General features: G+C 36.8%; 1 protein-coding gene across 1 annotated transcript in view; it reads right to left on the reverse strand.

Moving 5' to 3' along the window:
• Window positions 1–4419, reverse strand: part of LOC129577133 (fatty acyl-CoA reductase wat-like) — a 15579-nt gene extending 11160 nt beyond the window's left edge. Inside the window, exon 1 of the mRNA XM_055463618.1 lies at window positions 3764–4419. The gene's annotated coding sequence lies outside the window, so the exon portion shown is untranslated. The remainder of the gene's footprint in view (window positions 1–3763) is intronic.
• Between the last annotated feature and the right edge of the window lie 6149 nt (window positions 4420–10568).

The raw sequence follows: 10568 nt of genomic DNA on the forward strand, positions 1-10568 counted from the left end.
TGTGTGTGTGTGTGTGTGTGTGTGTGTGTGTGTGTGTGTGTGTGTGTCGATCTGGATTGTGGTCGATTGTTTGTGCGTGCATGAATTTATGGTGGCAGGTTTGCATGCTACAGATCAAATTCGGTCGATGGTGATTGGGTTGACTAACCAACCGAAAACCATGCTTCTTTTCATTGTTGCTCCGTTGCTTCGAATATTGTGTGTTTGTGTGCTGTTGCTTTTGCCACAATTGTTTTCTTCTTTCTTTCTCCATCTTCTAAACTCTTCTTGTAGCAATAATTCATGTGTGTTTTTTTTCAGTTTTTAATTCGTTCACTTGTGCAAATGATCCCGCTATGCCGAAACATCAGATACGATGTGTTAGACGAATGAACGGGCTGAAACCAAGCTATAAATCCCCGTGTGCTCCGTTCTTTTGCAAATGGATTGATTCATCGTGCGCAAAGAACTCTTGAAATTTATTTTTTGTTGCTTGAAATTAAATTTAAACACAAGTAAAAACAAGAAGCATAGAATATATGCGCAAAGAATGACCTATTTATAATCGTAGCACACATCTCTCTCTCTCTCTCTCTTCGTTTCAAATTAAGCACAAATGGCAATCCAACTCAAGAAGAAATGTTTTTTCTTCGAGTCTATTTGAATTCGAGCGTAGAATTTGGGGCCATTAAAAAAAAACCGTTGAAATTCAAAAAAAAAAGAACTGAAAAAAGATAGATTTTTTTCGTCACTTTTGTGCCCATGAACATTTCAATGGATTTTTGCGAGGGACAAAGTGGTTGTCACCTTCAAAAAAATCGCAATGCTTTCATTGATCGAAATTCAAAAGACGACAAATGGTACTTAATGATGATCCCAGACACCGTAGCGCATCCATGGCTAAAGCAAAAGGGCAAGCGCACACTCTCTTCTCAGTCTGATTGATTGAATACGGTGAATAAGCAAAATCTCAATCGCTGTGTCCGATCAGCAACCGAAATAAAAAGCAATACACACACAGACTGAAAAACGAGTGAAAAAAAGCAAAGAAACGAACACACACACACACACACACCGAAGTCAAAGTGAAAAAAAAACTAAAACATAGAATTATGTAATCGATAAATTTAAACAACAAAGAGAAAATTGAATGCCAAACACCTGAGGATCGCATAACTTGATGCGCGCAAACCATGTGTGTGCACACATGCCGATTTATTCAGTTTTTTCCGTGAATACACACCAGATTGCATACACAAATGGAGACGCAGATAGAGAGAGAGAGAGAGAGAGAGAGAGAGAGAGAGATAAAGAGATAGAGAAAGAGAGAGAGAGAGAGAGACAGAGAGAAAACTGTCGGTAAAAGCATCCATAAAAAAAATCAACGATACGAAATCGGTTAAAATTTAAATAAAATAGTTTGCCAAGATCGTTTATTTGCCGTCCCATATTTCCCATGGTGTGTATGTGTCAAAATCACAATATTCATTTGCTCATTTCGGATGCCATCATAACATAATACCTACATAATTCATTGATCACATAATGTGGTTCATGCGCTCGTTCAAACACCGATCAATAAAAATTGTTACGATGCGAGCGACAGCGCGACAACGACACAACGGATATCGTTGTCGTTTTGGCTCTTGCTATCTTCATATCATGTCGTTTGAAGTGAAATCAATACCCAAAAAATTCAATGGTCTTTGCATTCAATTCATCTCACTCACTCACTCTCTTCGCTAGTTTTCTTTTTTTACGTTCGTGGTTCGTCTTTTCTTTATCTCCTGCTTTGCTTTCCTTTGCTCTCACAATACCCGCAACAAATCGACCATCGATGTCGATGTTTCATATCTGTCGAATAGATTTGAGCGCTTCCCAAAAAAAAACACACACACACACGTTACAAACACACATATTTTATTATTCACATTCGTAAGTGTTGTCAATTTCGCTATGCAAAACAGCAAATACATTGGCTCACTTATTATCATGGCTTACATCATCAGACGAAATCAAAAATTCACTTCCTTCACTTCTCTTTTATCTTGAATTTAGCGCTAACTGAGATGTGCATGTGGAGGTGCGCGAACGCTTGCATTTTCGCACACACCATATCTTCGATTCTAGTGCACACGCGGATAGTCGGTTGTTTTGTTTTTCGGTGTTATTTGCACCAGCATGCAACGCAAATAGAATTTCTCTAGTGTGCAGTGTCAATTTGTTGACAAAGTTTTCACTTACCGACAGTTAGTTAAGTAGTTTTCACTTACTTAGCAATCGATTTGTTTCTCTTTTTTTTCCTTCTTCTTTTTTTTTGCTCGCTGTTCGAACACAAATTGAAATGCAATTAAACTTTTGTGAAATCCATTTTCGTTCTCACACGATGTGCACACGCAAACACACCGATCTGCAGTAGCAGCAGCAGCAGCAAAAGTGAAAATTGTGCCGATTTTCACTGATAACCATTATTGGTACAAAATGTGTCTCAATTGCAAAATGGACAGGAGCAAAGGGTTCTTCTGTGAAAAACCCTTCAATTTTCGCCATGCTCGGTTCTTCGTTTCTTTTGCATGTGATTGTGTGGCGAAAGTGATTCGGTCATTTTTACAAACCAATTCATAACCATGGCTTAAAATGTGTCTTTATTTGTTGTTGTTATTATTTTTATTTTGTTGCTACTTCCACCCAAACACACACATGGCACCGAAACAATTTGGACACGTGCAAAACCTACGAGCCACTTGCTTCGATCTCAAGAAATGCTCACCGTTTTTGTGTATGCGCATAAATTTGAGAAAAGAAAGTTGTATTGTTGTTGTTGTTGTTGTTGTTGTTATTGTCGTTGTCGTCGTCGTCGTCGGTCACCGTGTGTTACACAGTTATTTGTTTGGCAAAAATCTTGGCCATGATGACATATATATGCATGTATGTATATCGATGTGTGTTAAATGAATGTTTCAATTTGGTAAGTGTCAATCGATTTGTCGCAATGTAAAAGGGTGCACAATAAATCGAGCAGCCTCTGTGTGTATATGCTTGTGTGTAAATTTGCTGATACCACATTTGAAATGCAAAATACCACCCGAAAAAGCGCTCTCACAACTTATACAATATCATCGGAAATAAATTGCAAGATCCTCTTCGCACACACATGGACGCACCGCGGCGAATAAGAATAGCTCAATCAATTTTCAATCAAAGAGCCTGAACCAAATCCAAGAAATAAGAACAAATAACTGCTCGAGATTGAAAAAAAGCTCCATGTGATTTATGCCACATAAACTTCAATTAGTTGATCGTTCAAACACGTATCATTAAATTCAAAATGCAATGCAATTCGCGAATTAAATAAAAAATATATGTATATTTAGCGAAAATGGAAGCGTGAGCATGAGCGCGTTCTTTGGGCCACTTTTCAACTTTTTTTCTTCTTCTTCTTCTTCTTCTTTTTCTTACTTTTCTTTCTTCTGTTTCTTCTCTGAATGTTTGTTTTTATATTTCATTTTATAATATTTTTTTTATTGTTGTTTTTGATTTGCTCGTTATATATATTTTATTTCATCTACAAGAGTTATAGATTGGAATGTTACTTTCCCAATCGATTCAATTTCACATAGATAACTTCGCACCAATAATCCAAAAGGAATTGTCGTTTCGCTGTGTGTGAATGCGATTTTGTGTTTCAAACGGAAATTGGCAACAGAAAGAAAAAAACACAATACTCTACTGTGTGTAACTGTATGAGAAAGGAAAATAAAAAAAAAACAAATCTCCTACTTACCGCTTAATTTGAATTTGGATTGTGATTTTTTTTTGTCTCGTTGTTTTTGTTGCCAGAAAAAAATGGATTTTTATTTGTCGCAGTTTAAATTTCTAACACACGATATGGCTAATCAAAATTGTGGTTTTATTTTTCTCTCTTTTCAAAATTCAAGTTATTGTGAGAGGGAGAGAGAGAGAAAAGAAATGCACTTGGCTTTAACGACACGTTTAAATTCGAGGATTTAACTTTCAGTTTATAGTTTGGTTATTGGTTGAAATGAATTTTTGTTGAATTCACTGACACATTTTTTCTTTCATACTGGAAAAAGAAATGATTGAAATATTTGTAGAAACTATTTATTAACGTTCAAAATGAAATGAAAAAAAATCGGTTGATTTTGTTTTTTCTTTTGCTTCGTCTCTTATATTGGTCGTTGTTTGGTATTCGTTGGTTTTTCCGTACGAAATGATTGAGAAACGGTTTTTTCTGTATTTTTTTTTCTCTTTTTGTTGTTGTTGTTTTGTAGCACACGATCGAAATTCCAGAGAGGAATGCTTATTCTCCGTTCGATGTTTACAAGGGCCAATTTGATACTGAGACGGTGGCTATCACTACTTTCTTTTAATAGTATTAATATACATTCGGATCTTTGAGGCATGCGATCAGCAGCAGCAACAACAGCCAGTGGCGGCCACAACGATCACGACGACGACGACAACAATAAACGTTGAAGAAGAGGAAAAACAAGCACACTTACATAGAAATCATTCGAAAAACTCGAAGCGAGTGAGCGAGCTAGTGAGCAAAGAAGAAGAAGAAGAAGAAGAAGAAAAAAGAAGCGAACCACTTGAATGCTGAAAGAAACTGTGCAAGATTTTATATGTATATATCGTACATATTGTGCCGTAGAGCCGAAGAGTACTGTATTATGAATCCAAACCAATCGCAGCTAAATAGCACACAACACTCGAATGCGAAAGACAGATATGCACACACACATACACATGTCAACCTACGATATTAGCGCGAATGCGCAAAATTATCATGGTTTTTATGTACCTGTATGAGTGCGACGTATGCATGTGTGTGTGGTTGTGTATGTTTTCAATTTGGATAGTAACTAGCCAATGGATACGAATGCAAGCGAAAATTCAAGTGCGCGATGACCAATTTGTATGGGACTATTGGTTGGATAGTGTGTAGTAAATGTGATGTGCGCGCGCATGCGCCACTGACTCTTCAATGTTCGTCACACCAAATACAAAACGACAACGGCGACGACGACGACGACTATGTCAATCGGTCGAATTCAGGCTAAGTCGTGCGCGCTACACTATATACACATTCAAATATCAAAAACATAAATTATACACAATTCAAATAAATGTAATGAACAATTTCATTTGCGCCGATTTTTATGTAATTTTTTTCCTTCTTTTGCTCCCTCTCCCTCTCCAAATTTTTCACGCGTTTATGTGTTCTTGCGCGGTGCAACAACTGGGGCTACAAATCATCGATTATTGAGCACATCGGCCATTCGATTCGGATTCTTTAATATTGGCAATCGTTTTTCAACCGTTAATGATTAGTCAAACGGCTTTTTATTTCAACGCTGTTCCATATTATAATGGCCATATTAAGAAAATCGTAGTCGAATTCTAATGAGCTCTCCTCTTGTCAATCGCCCAAACATGACAACTCGAATTTGAACCAAATCCACCAGTTATTCGATTCTAGTCGCCTATAGCTGTACAAATACTTACGCACAATTCCGATTGTCATTAAGACTAATTGACTTAAAAAACCATTGACGCTCTTTGCAACATATTGAATTGGTTTCGGTGCATTTTTTTTCTCTCTAAATTATTTTTCTGTCTGGCATATGTGCAATAGCCATAGAGTAACCTGATTTTTCCTTCTCTTTCGATCTCTGTCTCTCTCTCTCTCTCTCTCTCTCTCTCTCTCTCTCTTTCTCTCTCTCTCTCTCTCTCTCTCTCTCTCTCTCTCTCTCTCTCTCTCTTTTCTACATTTTTATTGATTTTATGAGTCCGTTTGAATAATGCGCCTCAATTGATTCGTCTGTCATTGAGTGAATTCTCTTGGTTCACCGTAATAGTGCTGAATTTGAACAAATCAAGAGAATCACATCCAAAGAGTCATCGCACTTTTTCGACTTTTGTACTTCGGTTTGACTTTCAATGCGCTTACGTCACCTAAACCGAATCATTAGCCATGATTTTTTTTTTCTTTGAAAGAATCCGACGACGATGACGACGATGACGACGATGACAACAACGAAAATATGACCGACCATATACCGAGCTGTAGATTTACAACGTTTACGATTAGGTGTCAATGAAATCGAGTAGACGCGCCACAATTTTTCAATCAATTGGATAATGACCGTATTGTCATAACGGCGAAATACCATAATTAATTACAAACGAGTTAAATTAACGAACATTTTTCTGCTAAAAAAATTTTTCGGCTAGATCTTGAAAGGGCCCTTCAAATTGGCCATGTGCTTCCGTTCAAAAATATATTATTATCAATTTCAACAAATAAGAGGCCCAAATATTCATTTTTATTTCATTTTAAAAGTGTTGAGCTTCCAAGCAGTCAGTTTAGTCAATTTCGTAGCTTCCTCGAAGCAGGCTTAGTGGCTTTTGGAGTCATAAATATCAACATGTAAAAAAATAGTGACAAAAACCATAAGTGAATAGCAAAAATTTGAACAATTCGAAAATATTTGACGCTTAAAATCATTGAATGAAATATTATTCAAAGAAAAATCATTCTGCACAAAATTTAGTCTTCTTTCAACTTGTTATTTATAAAATTTGTTCGTTTTTCCATGGATTTTTGACATTTTTTTTAACAACAACAAGTCAAGGTTCAGTTCTCACTGTTCATATTATTCTGCATCAAATGATTTACCCCAAAATTATTTTCGAATAAAATCCCCGTTAGAAATGGATACCGTATGGAAACTATTAAAGTTGCAATGCATACATTACGGCGACTAAAATGGGCTTTTTGTCTTGCAAAGTTTAAAGCACGAAAACATGACATTGAAAGGGTTTCGATTAAATTCCCGTTCGAAAGCATGTGTTGAAAGTGAATTGGTGTTCAAGTTTTTTTTTAGGTTTAAAAGACCAATTTTGGGGGGAAAAGTCTTTATTTGTATACTTATGACAAGCACAAAGAAGATGGGCGAAAAAAGAATAAAATAAATAAGTTGTGAACGTATAAAGTATTCATGCTTGAATTCTTGATTTGACGCTTCTTACCATCGCTCATTCTCGTCATACATTCATTCCGATTTCCTCGTAGAAAAAGGTGTGCTATGAAGAAGAAATAAAAGATATTCAAAATTACTAGTAAAAAAAATTGCGGTTGTTCGAATGAAATCAACAACAACAAAAAACGCATACACAATGATGTGTATTTTTCCAAATGATGACACTTTGTGTGTTGTTGATGCAATCGAAACAGAAAAAATCTCCAACGGATGGCCAAAGTATAAATATGAAATATAGGTATTTTGGAGAATTAAAAAAGAACCAACGGTATGATTTAATCAATGAGTCATTGACAATGACCTATGAACGGTGAGCTTAAAATATTGGATCAAGGCTCACAACTCAATATTTGCCCATCAGTTAAATTGGCACGAAATAATTAGAACACAATAAAACATCAGTGACAAGGATTCGCAATGCATGATTAGAATGAAAAGCGATACAGATTAGCGTTGAATTCTCTCAAATTGACTCATTTTAGTTTTCGCACATAGAGAGAAACTAATTCATTCATCGATCGTTTATGCAATGCAGTAGAAATGTGTTATGCATCGCATCCAATCGTTTATTTCTCACTGAATCACATGGTTATGAATCGTAACTAACGATTCACATGATTTTCATTGATAACAATATGATGAATGCGCTCAGTAATTTACACTGTTGTCAGGGAGTTGGATGAAATTTCGGATGTATTTGCAATAGACATGGAAGTGGATAAATGTTGAATGAACAAGAAGAAAGAAGAATGTTTGGGTCAATGAATGAATACCAAACCGAAACCAATTTGCATCGAACTAATTGAAGAATGTAATGGTCTGGTTGCGTTCAAAAGGAAAGCGAAAGAAAAGAGAAAGAAACAGCAAATGGAGAGCAAATTGACGAATGCACATTGCACATTCTTGCAAGCCACAACGGCATTGCCTTCGTTTGAGCGGCTCAACGACAAATCACAATTGTTTTACGCTTTACGTTATATAAAATTGCATTTTATGCTTCCACCATGCATTGTGATTTACGAAATATAAAAATTATGTTGCGTTAAACGCAATAAAACTGAATTATTAAGCCAATGCGACTGTTTTACGTTGTGTGCTGATCGGTAGATGTTCAATATATGCAATGCGCTTGATTTGAATGTGTGATTCATATGCGATATACATGTGTCATTTCATACACAAATTTCACCGCCATTTTATGATTCAACGAAGACAGCCTTTCTCTTTGATTCATTGTTCCTTTGCGATACAAATCAAATTGTTATTTTGTTTATATCGAATCGATGGAAAAGGATCGCAATACATTTTTGCACAAGCAATCTCTCACATTTACAGACACAACATCATCCATACCGATCAATACTGCATTTCATTTGCACAAGACACAACGAACACCAACAGCAATAACTGAAGCAATAATAATCATGAACCTGACCTTTCTCTTGTCAAAAACAAAAAACGAAAGAGACAACCACAAAAACGTTGGAAACGGTGAATGCGAGAGAGGAAATGAAGCAAGAAAAAAGTGCGATGAAACGAAGAGCAGAAATTCATCGATCAGGCGATTTCAATTTCATTGCTGGTAGGGCTAAGTTATGTACATGACATATGTGTTTCACGCATATGGCATAACCGGTTCGAGTGGCGTGTTTTTTTGGCTGCTTCTTCTTCTTCTTCTGCTGCTGAAAGCTTTGTTGTTGTTCATTCAGTGCTTTGATTTAAAAAAGCGGAGAAAAAAAACCACAACAGCAGCAGCCGCAGCAGCCGCAGCAGCGGCAGCAAAAAGTGAATATTTATTGTTGGCGGTTAGATCGATTAGCTATGTAGGTGAATAATTCACACGCAAATAAAATGTCATTGATCTATAACGGTCTGTTGTACACTTTTAATGAAAACAGTCGTACCTTCGATTGAAAATAGAACTAAATCGCACGATTGTGGCCTGATAACACGACAAAATTAGGTTTCCCTCGTTTCCATATCTCAAAGACTGTATACCAATTTGCCACGCGTGCATACAGACTCTCTGCTCAGGTTGCCCATATCAGATTGCACCCGCTCCGAAGAAGATTAAGAGCAAAACGACGCTGAACCAAATCTCTTCAACCGATTCCACCAATGGAACATTTTCTCTTTGCGATCGGCAATCGGTTTCAAAGTCGGTTTTCCATCGATTCAGTGCCGCCTCGTCGTTTAATTACCTTAATTATATTAGAAAATTTATATACTAAGCAATGACTGAGCGTGTGTACGAAAAAAACATGAAGTTCATCATCTAGAAATAATTGACGAAAATGCGCAATGCCACAACAAAGTGACCAGTGAGGTTTGTATTTATCTCGGTACACAAAAACAAAGAGCTTGCATTTTTTTTTACCGATTATGATCAATCTGTCTTAACCATATGATTACCGTCCAGCCTCTGTGCCAATTATGGCTATCTCTGCTGCATTGCGCACACGAGAACCAGCTGTTTAAAATGAAAACATGTCAAGCCCATACGAAATTATAGATCATAAACGTCCTTAATTTCGAATCGAATCACATTGGAATTTGGTTTGGCATATATTTTTCTCGACTCGATTCAATTCGAATTAATCACGGCTCTAAACGAAACCATTCAAGCGTAACCTTTGAACACCTAACGGAAAAGTCTTCGAACATCTAAACTCGATTAATAAGAATATCGTACGATACGGCACGTTGGAATTGATTGAATTTTATCCGCTCATTTTGACCATTACATAAAGGGGTTTGGCTTCTTTTTTTTCTCGGAGAAAACTATTCCATTTGGTCGCATGTGATTCGGGTTGTGTTGTGTGTGTGTGTGTGTGTTGGAAAAGCATTTTCCATTGATCCATTCGCAATTCACGTGGTATGTTCAATACAAAACAAAAATAATTTTAAAAAAATCACAATCTCACAATCTCAGCCGGTCAACTTTCGGTTCTCGGTGGTATGATACGAGGGCACCGATCTGATCGATTGTGGTCGATCCGTACGAGCTGAAAAGAGAAATGCAGACAATACACAAGTCGCTTACGACTAGCACCACAACACCAAACCAAATTAACACACATAAAACAAAAGCAGAAATATGAAATTGGAACCGTTTTGTCTCTTGCTTCGGTTGGCTCGCTTACGGGCGCGCATCAGCACCTCTGTCAGTTTTGGCGTAAGCAACAAATATCGTTTCATTGTTTACAACAAACGGTTTTAAATTGCGTTGCTCTACTGGAGTCGATTAAACACACCGTACACACACTGTGTTCAATGCTCGTGATTGCATTTCATTTTTTGTTTTGTTTTCTGTTTGTTTTTGGTATGAACATTTGGAATTGGTTATTTAGTTTGTGTTTTTCGTTCGTACACCTCAGATATTTGGCCGTTTACACGTGCTGCGCACCGTGCTCGCGATCATCATTGTCTTCATTTCATTTCGCAGAAACGATACAGAAGAAAACTAATAAACCATTGCACTCATCTTCGGAGGCTTTTCGTTGAGAGAGAGACAGAGAGATA

The sequence above is a fragment of the Sitodiplosis mosellana genome, unplaced genomic scaffold (genome assembly GCF_009176505.1).
Source record: "Sitodiplosis mosellana isolate CC-2019 unplaced genomic scaffold, AAFC_SMos_1.0 Smas_scaffold_6197, whole genome shotgun sequence".
Taxonomy (NCBI): Eukaryota; Metazoa; Arthropoda; class Insecta; order Diptera; family Cecidomyiidae; genus Sitodiplosis; species Sitodiplosis mosellana.